This window comes from Ctenopharyngodon idella, chromosome 13 (assembly GCF_019924925.1).
Source record: "Ctenopharyngodon idella isolate HZGC_01 chromosome 13, HZGC01, whole genome shotgun sequence".
Classification (NCBI taxonomy): Eukaryota; Metazoa; Chordata; class Actinopteri; order Cypriniformes; family Xenocyprididae; genus Ctenopharyngodon; species Ctenopharyngodon idella.
The window spans coordinates 7,670,912-7,683,824 of record NC_067232.1 but is presented as its reverse complement, the minus strand read 5'-3'; the positions used below and the strand labels follow the sequence as shown (position 1 = coordinate 7,683,824).

Sequence of the window (12,913 nt, the reverse complement as noted above, 5' to 3'; positions counted from 1 at the left end):
GGCACAGCCCCTGTGATGTAACACGGCACGCTAATAATCACAGCGAACAGAAAAGACAGAGCTGCTCTGGCCATAAGGGACTGCGACACACTTGCGCTTTAGCCTGGCTCTCGCTTTGGATGCCATACAGAAAAGCCATTACCAAAGGAGCCATTTAACAACATCAATTAATCAATCAGAACAGGCAGGAAATTAATTTGGCGAGCGCCTCATCAAGGAGAGCAATTTTTGATACAGAATGCCTCATATTTCAGAATGGTGGTGGGGTGAAGATTTAAAAAAAAAAAAAAGAAGGAGAAACACAGAAGGGGAAAAGGTCTCATTTGGATGGTGTCCCAGCTTCCAAAAATCTCACTTCATTAGCAAAAGTGGTAGAGAAACTAGCAAGGACTTTAAGTTAACTTTGAAACCAAAGCACCAACGATGGCAGCATACAAAATCATAAAGGACGCAAGCAGCTGTTCTCTACAAGACGTGTTGATTAGCGTATTTATACATTTCTAAACAAATCTAAGATGAGAGATTGCCAGGTCAATGCGGGACTGATTGTGTGCATACAGATTACCACAGCTGATTAGTAACAGGGCCTTATGTTGGTTTAAGACGACGAGAGACCAATACTTATGACAGGAAGTGCCCATCAATAACCAGACACCATGTCTCAGGTTCAGTTTCACTCCATCTGTCTCAAACCAGCTTTTAGTTTAGCATTATTCCCCCTCATTCACCCCATTACCTCCCATGTATCCTCAGGTGGCCCATGTGTGCAGAGCGGCAGTCTGTGTCTGCTTCCCCTCAGGACACGTTAGGGAGAGGAACAGAACTGTGGCTTTCATGCGCACACTTCGGTACTCTTAGCATGGCCCTGATCAATCGGATCAATGGAGGTGATCAGCGTTATGAGCTCTGATCAGCCCACATGGGGAACTGGCTAATCCAGTTAAGCCATTAGCAAGCCGGGACAGATGAGCCCGTTGGGCATTGAGCCCATCTATGAGGTCTGCTTATTATCACAGTGCCATATGGAGACAACAGAACACAGTCATGAATAGGGACCTATGATTTTGCATTGCAAAAAAAACACGGAAGGAAATCACAGAATTCAGTCATAAAAATGGAATGTACTGTATAACATGGAATGTCACTGGATTTGGAAAATTTCAAAAGTAGTGCTGTACACTTAATCAAATTGTGATTTGGACTATTGTCTGTGAATATTAAAGTGCAAAAAGACTTATTTAAATATGCATGTTCTGCATGTCCTTGTATGAATGAGTGGCGTGGCTTTGTTTACTACATACAGTATACTGAAGCATGCATGATGCTCATGGTGTTTTCAGCATTTGCTCTCTCACTATATAGCCCTGTTTCCACCGCAGGAACTTTCCCCAGGAACTAGGGACATTGGGGTGGTACTCGGTGTGTTTCGACCGCAGGGACCAGGGTCTAAATAAAGTTCCGGGTAAAAATCACCCCCTCAAAAAGACCCTGCTCGTGAGGTAGTACTTTTTCAAAGTTCAGGAACTTTCAGGGAAGGGACTTGGACACTGAACATGCTGACTGGTTGAGTTTAAGCAGCATTTTGATTGGTTGACTCCACGCAGCATTTTATTTCAACCACCATTTGTAAAGGTCTGTTGCGGTGTGTGCAGTAAGAGTTGTTTGCTATTCGTATGAACAATGGAGTTTAAAAAAAATACAACCAATGGACCGGCAATGAGGTTCAGGCTTTATTAAGCTTATATCGGACACGGACTCTTCTTCACAGTACTTTATACTGCGATGGAAAAGCAGACAGCAACAGGTCCAGGGGAAAAAAAAAAAATCTCCTGGGACAAATTGATCCTAGGGCTGTGACGGTGGCAATTTTTTACTACCACAGTGGGAAATCACCAACAACCGCCGGTGTTGAGGTGTTGGTTGGTTTTTTATATATATATATATATATATATATATATATATATATATATATATATATATATATATATATATATATATATATATATATATATATGTGCGTGTGTGTGTGTGTGTGTCACTTATAAATACTGCGTCACTTTCAGTTTTCATCTTGAACACTTGTCGCAAATCGTGAGTGAACGCGGTCATCTTTTCCTCTTTACAGAACGAAATAAACATGAATGAAAATCTGAAAATATGTTGAAAGACACAGTAGCTTACCGAAATCATCAGTTCAGTCAGTGTTGCAAACATGTCACATAACATTATACCTCAGAAAAGCCATTCGTTGACCATAAACTTGAGAGTCAGCAAGAAAAATAACAAAACGAACCATTAAAAACAAAATGAACTGGATTAGAAACTTAATTATGTGCATAAAAATGAGCATTTTTATCAAGCTTGTATGTTTAGGGTCAGTAATTTCATTCTAATGGCAAATAATAGGTTCTTTTCATTGCCATTAGAGTGAAATTACTGACCCTAAACATACAAGCTTGATAAAAAATGCTCATTTTAGAAGAAAATTTCAGATGGCACTTAGAGGCTTTTGCATCTGAAGTCTTCATTATATACACGTCACACTACCGCCGGTGACACTACACGACCGCGGTGGCACGGTTGTCATGCCGACCGTCACAGCCCTAATTGTTCCGGGTAATTTCGGTGGAAACGAGGCTTATGAGGACACTTCACATGAACGTAATCTCCAAGCTGCTCTGAAAGTCAGCATTTCACCATTTTATAAAATTGTCAAATACACACAGAAACTCATAGGTCTTCACGTCAACCTCGTCAAAATAAACGTTTGGTTTAGAAAATATGACAGAACTATATTAATATTGTACAGTAGAATGTAATTGTCAAAAAATAATACATTTATTAAATTGTTATTTTTATGCCTTAATTTGATTAAAATTTACATTTAAATTAATTTAATATGATATTTATTTTTTGATAACACTTTATTAAATCAAATACAGAAAAATTCAAACAGGCAAAACAGAATTTCTGAAAAATGTGTATTAATTATTAAATTGTTAAAGTTTTATATGCTTTTTGATTATTAAAATTTAATTAAACCATTGAAACAGATTCCAGAAAAATGAAGATGGAGAAAAAAAAATGAAAATGGAAAAAACAGAATTGGGGAAAAATAAAACCAATTTCAGAGGGCCCAATGAATGTAGGAACAAGACATGTGGAAGATCTGCATTTGCTTGTGGCTGATCCGCTGCGACAGAGGAAGAGTGTGTGAGCTAACACGACCGGCGAGTTCTGGTTAAGATGTGAGGCATAGGGCCAGAGGCTACAAGGAGGGAGGAGGGGTGAGACCCTGCCCTGGGTAAACACAGAGACAGCGTGGCCCCATGCTGGAGGTCACCCTTCAAGCCTGTGATTGAGCATGTGGATCAAACTACATTAAATGCACTACAGCTTGTGTTACAGAAATCCATTTGCAGCTCCACAATTACCAGCCGCAGCCTTCAACCTGCACTCACACTCGCCGCCCATCTGGGAGGCAGTTTAAAACACAAGATCTGTCCCATGGTTAGGGAGCGAGTGAGTGAGGGACCGGTGGAGGAAACTTACAGGTCTGCTGGCTGAGTAAATCGCATTAATCATCAGTCCTGATGTTGTTTTTCCTGCTGCTGCATTTCATTTGTTTCATATTTAGATGCTCCTCACAGATGAATCTCTGCAGGCGCTCACGTAGGCTGCCGATGGCAGAGAGGGCATTAAACAGCTCTGCCCGAACCTACCATAAATTACACAGGCACATTAGAAGCTACTGCAGAGAGGGAAAAAAAAAAAAAGGAAAAAAAAAAAAAAAGAGAGAAAGAAACTAGCGTTGGTAGGCCAAAAGAATAAGCTAAACATATGATATGAAAGGTGTCTTTTTCAATCACATTCTCTACTGTTAAGAAACAGATTGGCAGACGGAGACAACAGACATCCTCAGCGGGGTGAGAGGTGTCAGATGTAGTTGGAAGAGGGTGAGAAGAGAAAGGAGGAGAGAAAAGGTGGAGAAAAGAGGAGGGGTTGAAGAGAGAGAAATTTGGTCATCACAACACTGTTTCAACATATGAGCGGAAGGGATTTAAGCGATCTCCGCATGAATGCTGTGCCTCTGTTACACTGCAGAGACTTCAAACTCCAACTACAGAGACAAGACGTTGCCTAAACAGAGGAAACCACCTCAAAGCAGCAAAAAATGAAAATGTCTTATTTTCCATTCAGCCTGGGAGCAATCCGAGATGGAGAGAAGAGTTTTGCTGCTACTGCATGAAGATATCAAAGGGACCTGAGTTTATGCTGCTATAGCATAAACGTATCAAAGGATCCCATGGCGCACCTTTGATATAGATGGTTGCTCCCCCCATTATGATTACTCCCCTCATCACGGTACCTCACTTTGTGCTTGTTTTACATTGAGGTTTTCTATCTTCTATTTTCAAGTGTTAGAATAACAAACCTGTTCTTGCTCCATTTTTCCATGAATTAATGTCCCAATAGTCACAACTTGTTCTTTTTTATGATACACATGGATGCACTGATACAAAAAAAAAAAATTCTGGATAATGATAATTTTTTGATATTCAAATTCTATACTCTTTTGTCTAAATAATAATAATAATAAAAAAGTAAAAAAAATAAATAAAAAAAAACAAAAAAAAAATAAAATACTTAAGTTCTATGAAAATGTATGCATTAAAACAACATACAGTATGAAAATGAATAATAATTGAGATTTGTTAATGGTAATTATATTACAAAAGATTTCTATTCCAAATAAATGCTGTTCTTTTAAACTTCTTATTCATGAAAAAAAAAAAAAAAAAAAATGTATCATGGTTTCTATTAATCTGATAATGCAAGCATATGGATTCACATGGTCATAGACATATCTACACAACTTACCCTATTGGAGGGAGTCTATCAGCAGAGCCACAGACCTGCACAGAAAGAGAGCGAGAGAGAGAAGGATCATTACCGATGCAGCTCGAAGCTTCACAAATTGAGCCCCTGCTGTTCAGGTCTACATCAATGTAACCTGTCTTTTTCCTATATTCCTCAGACCAAATGAGGGGAAAAAGACACTGAATGACTTCTTAAGCACAAAAAAAACTCTGACCATGAGCATGTCTTTTAGAAATCGTAGGCTTAGGACTTCTGTAACAATTAAAATAAAGGTAATATAATCAGCTCCAAATTAAGGCTGTCACGATTCCTCGATTAAATTCGAGTATTCGATTTAAAAAAAATCCTCAATTTCAATTTGCCAGTGTCAAGTAACCAGCAAACTACCAGAAGTGGTGCTTTCCACGGACGAGAATCCATGAAACGCATTATTAGACCGTTTTCTAAGGCTGCACGATATTAAACCCATTTAAAAATCATAATAAAGCATAATGCTATTGTGAATTTACAGAGGCTGCAACTCAGTTAAATAAATGTATGTGCGCTGTAATTATTTACATTCATGCATGTTACCTGTGTGCATCTCAGAGCGGCTCCGTTCACAGTAAATGCAGCTCCACGTGAACTGTTATCATTCACGTGAACTGTTATCATTCGGCGCGTCTCAAGCTCAATCTCTGCATATGCTGTGAGTTTGGATTGCTTTTAATGTTCATCTGGAAATGTAATGTGCAGCATTTCATCAGCTTTGTAAGGTAAGTCATGTATAAGCCTACACAAATGCAGGAGAATACATCAGTATGTTTCTCACAGGTCAGAGCTTTTCCCATCCGATCTTTTTTTTATCTCGTACATACGAAACCACTAAAACCAACCCAAAACGATGTAGTATACATGCCAGATCAGTATGTGTTGCTGTAATTCTGCCACACAGAAACACTAAAAACAGAGAATAAGACTTGGAGCATGTGCATTAACCTTGCCTGCTGTATACAAACTTTAGTAAAGCTTAGAAAAAAGCTAATAGGCTCAGCAAATTCTGCGACACGAACACAAGCATGTACGTAGTGATGTGTCATTCATGAACGCTTCGTTCATTTTAAACAAATCTTCAATATGACTCAGGAACAACGAGTTGTCTCAGAGAGTGATTTGTTCATTTTGTGTTGACCATACGCAACATCCCATAGGTTCTGTACAGCAAACAGAAATGATTAGTTTACCTCGAGTCTTTCGGGTTTGGGTCGTTCGTTCATCAAGTTCCAGCCCCATAGGCAAAGCTATGTACAGGAAAAAGAAATGTTTAGTTCACCTCTTGAGTCTTGCGGGTTCGAGTCGTTCGTTCAAAAGTGACAATGCACGTGACAAAAGAACGAAGGACCCAGACCCGAAGACTCGAAAGATGAGCTAATCATTTCTGTTTCTGCATTCAGGCTATGGGGCTATGACAGGATGAACGAACGACTCAAACTCGTCCCGAAGACTCGAGAGGCGAACTAATCTATTCTGTTTCCAGTACTGCATTGCATATGGGTCTGTCACGGCCCAGTTCAGACACTGATGGAACTAACGACTCGAACCCAAAGACACGAGAGGTATCTAATCTTTCTGGGGAACAGACGTGATAAATGTGAGGTGACAAAAGAAAGAATGACTCAAATCGGGAGGTGAGTGAACTAACAGACTGTATAGCCTGAAGACACTGCTAAGCAATTAATTAATCATTTCTTACTCATAATTTGGTCTTCATGGCTGCATTAGCAAACAGTCTATTTTTTATTCCAAATGTGATCAATGTTTGCATAAGTAGTATGTGTTTAACATGTAACATTTTAATTATATTCTGCTGAAATGAACGAAATGACTTGAAAAAAGATTTGTTCATTTTGCTGATTCAAAGATCTGAGTCAGTAAAATGATCTGAACTGCACAAGTTGTTGTTGTTGCTGCTGTTACGTGACGTAGAGGTGTCTGACTACTAGAGTCAAGACGTGGGGTGACGACATCGTCGTTTCTCAAAATATACGAATTGGCTGTACAAACGAAAATGCAAGGGTGTCATTTTCAGATTTATTCTCTCTGGGACCAAGGTTTCAAAAAATAGAGGTTTCAGGCTTCCAAAATGCCAGATCCATCTGGATGAAACACCGATACGATACAAAACATTTACGTATACATCTAAACGAGTCTCCGTGTGGACGGGCTCTAAATGTGCCAACTGCTCATCACGATTTTAAAATAAAAGTTTATGCCCTCATTTAATTCCACATGTTCTTGTTCAAGAAATTACAGTGGTTGTAGCATTTCTGTTGTAAAGAAATTGCCAAATATTAAAGATTAAGTGGATATTTGAAATAAATGTTGTAAGCCAATATTAAACAAGGATTGGTAAAAACAAATTGATTACTCGGGTAACCGTCAGAATAATCAAACGATTACTCGACTACCAAAATAATCATTGGTGACAGCCCAACTCGAAATTAACCTTTATATGCTTATTTTTCATCTGATTCATTTGCTTTATGAATACAAACTCATCATCAACCTGCATTTTCCTCATGAGGAAGCAGAAGTCTTGTGGAGACAGTCTTGGGTAACACTAACAAATCATTCTGGATCCTCATGTATGCAGCTTTATTTTCAGGAAATGAGCAGCACTGTATTGTCCAAGCCTAAACTGCACGAGGCGCCTAATGGAGGGAATTCTGGGGCGAGAACCTGTGGGATGAGGGGCTGCTGGTCCTTGGCACTTAACCCCCTGAGCCCCAGTACTTTGCACCACTGCATCCCAACCATGCATGTCAAACGTCAATCCTCACGGATGAGCCGGCCAGCCGGTGGACACTGTACATAAATAATGCAATACTATTGGCTTCAGCCATGAATCATTCATACATGTTATACACGTATTTATGCATGCACACAGCATTGTAGATCGTTTTTCCATGTAACTTTATTCTTACACGTGTATTTATAAAAAAAAAAAAATAAAAAAAAAATCACTGAAAGAGAAGAGATAAGATCTGATGCTGTCGATGAAGAAACATGTCTCACAGGACAGACTCAATGAAAGATGCTTCTGTCATTCGCAGATTTAAGACACTGTTGATCTTGTTTGGACCTCTCCCTGCCCATGTGATCTATCTGCCAATTAACACACCGAGAGCAACACTAACAACTCCGCCTGATGGATTCCACGGCGGATGGGGTTTCTAATCCTATTGTAAAACAGAGTCTCCCACTTGGGGATAGAGCAAGAATGGAGGAGAGAAAGAAAAAGACGGTGTGAGACAGAGAGAGAGCAAGCGAGAGTGATGGTAAGCAGTCTGCCAGCAGGTGAGGATTAGTAGTCTATCATAATGGGATTTTACCTGTGTGGTATGTAGAAAATCAGCAAAGCAGAGGAGAGTTACACAAGACTGAGTCCAGTATTTCTACACTGACACTCCAGAGCTTTTCTCTCACAGCTCCTTGCACCTGACCATGTTCAGGAGACATAGGCAAGACACGTGCTCTACACAATAGAGATGCAATGAAAATTTAAGAGTTTAAAGTTGATAAGATGCGCACCTGCTCTGAAACGTGATGCGATGCACAGACAAAAAGCATGATTGTGTATCAATCTCACTCTTGAATATAGAAAGCATATTGCAGTCAAATTCAAAAATGCATTGCAAATTCAATCCCTAATATTGCTGACTATAATTTGATTATTTTAAATACTAACTATTCTTCTAAAAACACTGTTAATGCATTCATATGTTTAAGTGCTTTTTTTCTCATTTTCTTCAACAGTATTTCGTCAACAGTATATAAGGGTACATAACACACACAGTTTCCGCCAATCTCATGTTAATCTTGAGTACCTATAGTGTAGTACTGCATCCTTCATATCTCCGAAAAGTCTTTAGTTTTATCATATTTATAAAAGATAGATACGCTGTACCGACTCTTTCCGAAAGGAGCCAAGCTTCTGGAGAAGTGCCGTGGGCAGAGCTAAAGAGTCACGAGCACGCGCAAGCTGCGACATCATTATAAATAAAAAAAGGGAACAAAACGTTTGTGTTGTTTACATTATATGCACCTGCGTGCCAATTGCCAACAAAACACAGACATTTGATGCAGCTTTACTCACCGCCTGCGGTTCTGACTCATGACCGGGATCTATCGCTGGGACTCAAGTCTCAACCGATCTGCAAATCCAGCGTCGAACTGCGACTTATTTACAAATTTACAAAACATTTGTCACCAAAATTCTGGGAACAAAGAAACATACGTGCACAACTCCGTTGCTGCCCCAGAAAAACAAACTGCATCCACGGTTCCCTTAACGCTGGGTTCTTTGGGAAGCTGAAAACTTATCTTTCCCTCACAACCAAAAACACACTTCTTTGGTGACACTGTTGAAAAATCTCTCGGTTTCCGTAACCCGAACGAAGCGCATTGATGGGCGTGCTCTTGCTCTCACTCTGGGTGATGTGTGTGCATGCTTATCAGGAAGAAGTGCCCATACAAGGAATTGACATGAATTCTTTCCGAATCCGGAAGGAGCGTATTTGGCACAGAAATACGTCATACGTCCAACTAGTATTTTGAAACTTTGGCCATGTTTGAGAATCCAACTCTTTAACAATGTAAATAAGTCAGAATGCTTGAAATAGTATTTCGTTTAAGTAAAATTTGTGCTAATCAATTCTTTTCACAACAATTCTTGAATTTGAAAGCACAATTTTTGCACATCACATATGCCATTTTAATTCAACAAATGTTTGTGTTTCCTACATGTATGTGTATTGATCATTATTTATATGTGAATAAAAGCCTAAATTAAATGTGTTCATCATTCAAAGCAATCACGTTTTTTCAAAAGACTTGGATTAAACTGCTCTATTCAGACAGACAGATTCCTAATAACAATATTTATTTAGAATATTTTATAAAACGCCTTTCCATGATATGAGGGTTTTTATTTTCACTTTAAATAAAAGTGACAATTTTCACTTTTCTACTGTCCCAAATATGCAACAGAAGCCTACTTTTGTTATAGTAATCATAGCAACTTTAATGTGTAAGGGGCCGTTCACGTAATTTTTTTTTTTTTTTCATCCCACTGCACTACTTTTTCCATTGTATTTCAATGTAAACGCGAAGTAGACTGATGTTTTTAACCGTAGCGTGTCATTTGCAGCATCTAATGCATAACAGGGTATTCTAAAAACACGGCACTCAAGTTAAAAGTTCAACTTAAAAAAAAAAAAAAAAAAAAAAAACACGTCTCTCTATACCTTGCGCTTTTTTTGTTCCACTGACCTGCGTCTCGTGCTTTTAAAGCCCTAACTAATAGAAAGATAAAAACGCATTCTTATTTCAGTGCTGTTATTTAAGCAGGCAGTTTGCCTCATACATTCAGTTTAACGTGCATCAACAGTAAGCCAAAGAGGGGAAGGTTTCAACTGAAATATGCATATGCATTTTAAACACTTACATTATGTTCTTGCTCAGTCCATGCAATAAATGCATGTTGAGCGAGGTTTTCTAGCATATTTCAACTGCTCAGGTAATTGCAATGGTATGACCAATTTTAGTATCGGCCAAATGACACTTTACAATCAGTCAGAGGCTGATATAGAGATATAGAAATGTATATTCATAAGTGAATATGAAGATAAATATTCATGAAGATACATTAAACTCACTATAAGTCGCACACAAATATTTCTGCCTGTTTTCACTCATGTGTTTTTCTCAGCCTCTGCTGTTCCGCTACAGACTGAAGTCACCTTGTGAGTGTATTATCCGCCGTGCCATTACTACTAATAAAAAGAAAAATATTGCATTTTAAAGGTGTTGCTTTTTTGATTTGTTAGGGCATTCTACAGCCCTTCATCAAACTTCTCAACACACAGCCACCTCATATTGTTTTTAATCAATGCATGAATCGAAACCAACAGATTAACAACTATCTGTGCCTAAATTCTGATTGAGTGGGCAAGACAGAGGTTTGGATGGGCTCAGCACCCCCCCAATCATGCATATATCAGGCCCTGGAGGGAACACATATTCCACAACAGAAAAAAAAAAAGGAGAATCTCTTATTAAGGAAGTACACTCACTTCTAATCAGAGTGGCTGAAGTTCATGAGGTGACATTTGCAAGCTGACAAGCACATGGCCCATCATGCTAATGCTACAGAGTAATTAATCTGCCCCCGATGGAACCCAAACCACTAAAGGTCACTCACATACACTCTCTCTCTTTGTATCGCTTTTACACACATACACACACATACATACAAGTATCCCTGACTGCACAGCCACAATCCACAGCCAAGACCAAATGCAGAGAGGAAGAAGTGCATCAAAACAGCCAATTTATCTTCTGGTACAGAACGTTCTGCACCTCTGCTTGTATCTGAATTTGTGTGTGCATTTTTCTATCACCCCTGTTGTTGCCGTTCTTCTGTAAGATATAAGCATTACCTTGACCTGTGAATGACACGTAGAGGGGAAATGCTGGTTTTTCCTGAGTTAATGCAAATGGAATCAGTGCTGGAATATTCTTTTCTGCTGTGGGATCTATTCAAGCAGCACAGACCACTGATCTTTCACTGCTTATAAAACTCACACGAGCAGCGTGCATGCGCATCTCATCTAAGGGAACAAGCCTTTCATTATTACCCATTCCTGGGTTTGTATATAGAGAACTGCATTAAAGAGACAGGTCATCATTCTGTCATCATTTACTCACCCTCACATCACTTCAAAATCTTTTTCAAATCTTTTTGTCCATACAAATCCATTGTTGTTTTGGACATCATTGACTTTCATGGTATGGAAAAAAAAAAGCATGTACATTTTGTTGTGTTCAACAAAAGAGAAAAATAGTCATACAAGGTTGGAACAACATGATGGTAAGTAGATGATGACAATTTTCATTTGTGTGAACTAATGCTTTAGGGAACAGAAGAACATGCTGTTTGGAAACAGGCTGCTGATTTGTTAATGAAGAGGTTTCTTTCATATGCAAGGTCAAATGTACCTGCATGTCTCTCTGCATCACTCCTGAATTCAGCTTTTCCCCATCTCATCTGCATATTTAGTCCCAGCAGGAGGAGACAGTTAATAAGACCGACCCTCCCAATCATGATTGGTGGGCCAGCTGAGATCTGATATCTATAAGGGAAAGTGGTTAGTGCAAGCGGGGCCCATTGCTTTTTATGTGTGAGAATCTGTGTATACAATCAATATGAGACTTTTCCACTTGCATCGTTCTCAAGAGCTTTGTGACAGAAGAACATATGCTGCATGTTTGACGAAGAACAAACTACCTACATGTTTAAATTGCAAAAAGAGAAATTAATTCTCTTGACTGCAAATGAGCCCCTGTGTAAAAGTATACAACTGCGCTGTATGATGAATAGGCACATTTGGTCATAAGATGAATCTCAGGCCGGTGTATCTGATAAAAGGCAAAAGTCTCTGCGGTCCCACACTAATAACAAGAGGGAGATCTTTGTGGCTGATTGCTGTGAAGCCTGCGGGCCCAGAATTGTGTCAGGACTACACAAACATCCTATGAAGATCCAACAAAGATTAAAAGGCAAATGTAGGACAGGGGCTTTGATACAGGACACCGAGGTCTGGCATATCTGCTTAAAGCAGGAAAGATCTAGCAAGATGCCTGGCCACCGACGGGCCTATGACATTCACTTAAGTGCCATGCGTTTTAAATTAATGTAGAAGAGTTCACTTCCCAAACAGAGGGGCTATTATTAAGCAGGTCTGTCCAAGTACATTTTTTAAAACATACATTGGTCTTTATGTATAATTCACTGTTATTAAAGAACATTTAATTCAGTGAATGCAAAGCTAGCGATGTACACAGCCTCCTTGGCTGTGTGTATGTACGGGAGAAACCTTAAAAATGACATTCCCAGTTGAAACAAACACCCTTAACGTTACACACACACACAAAAATTGCTAAAAAAGCATGCACTATAATCGTACAACCTAGGGCAGTGCAAGTAATCAAA

General features: G+C 39.1%; 1 protein-coding gene across 3 annotated transcripts in view; it reads right to left on the bottom strand.

Annotated features, from left to right (window-relative positions):
- The window catches only part of ndst2a (N-deacetylase/N-sulfotransferase (heparan glucosaminyl) 2a), a 114,073-nt gene that overhangs the window by 64,550 nt on the left and 36,610 nt on the right, over positions 1-12,913 (bottom strand). For 2 of the 3 annotated variants that reach the window (XM_051916924.1, XM_051916926.1), the window contains one exon: positions 4,882-4,916. The exons of the other annotated variant lie outside the window; for it this stretch is intronic. The gene's annotated coding sequence lies outside the window, so the exon portion shown is untranslated. The remainder of the gene's footprint in view (positions 1-4,881; positions 4,917-12,913) is intronic. 3 annotated transcript variants of the gene reach the window in all.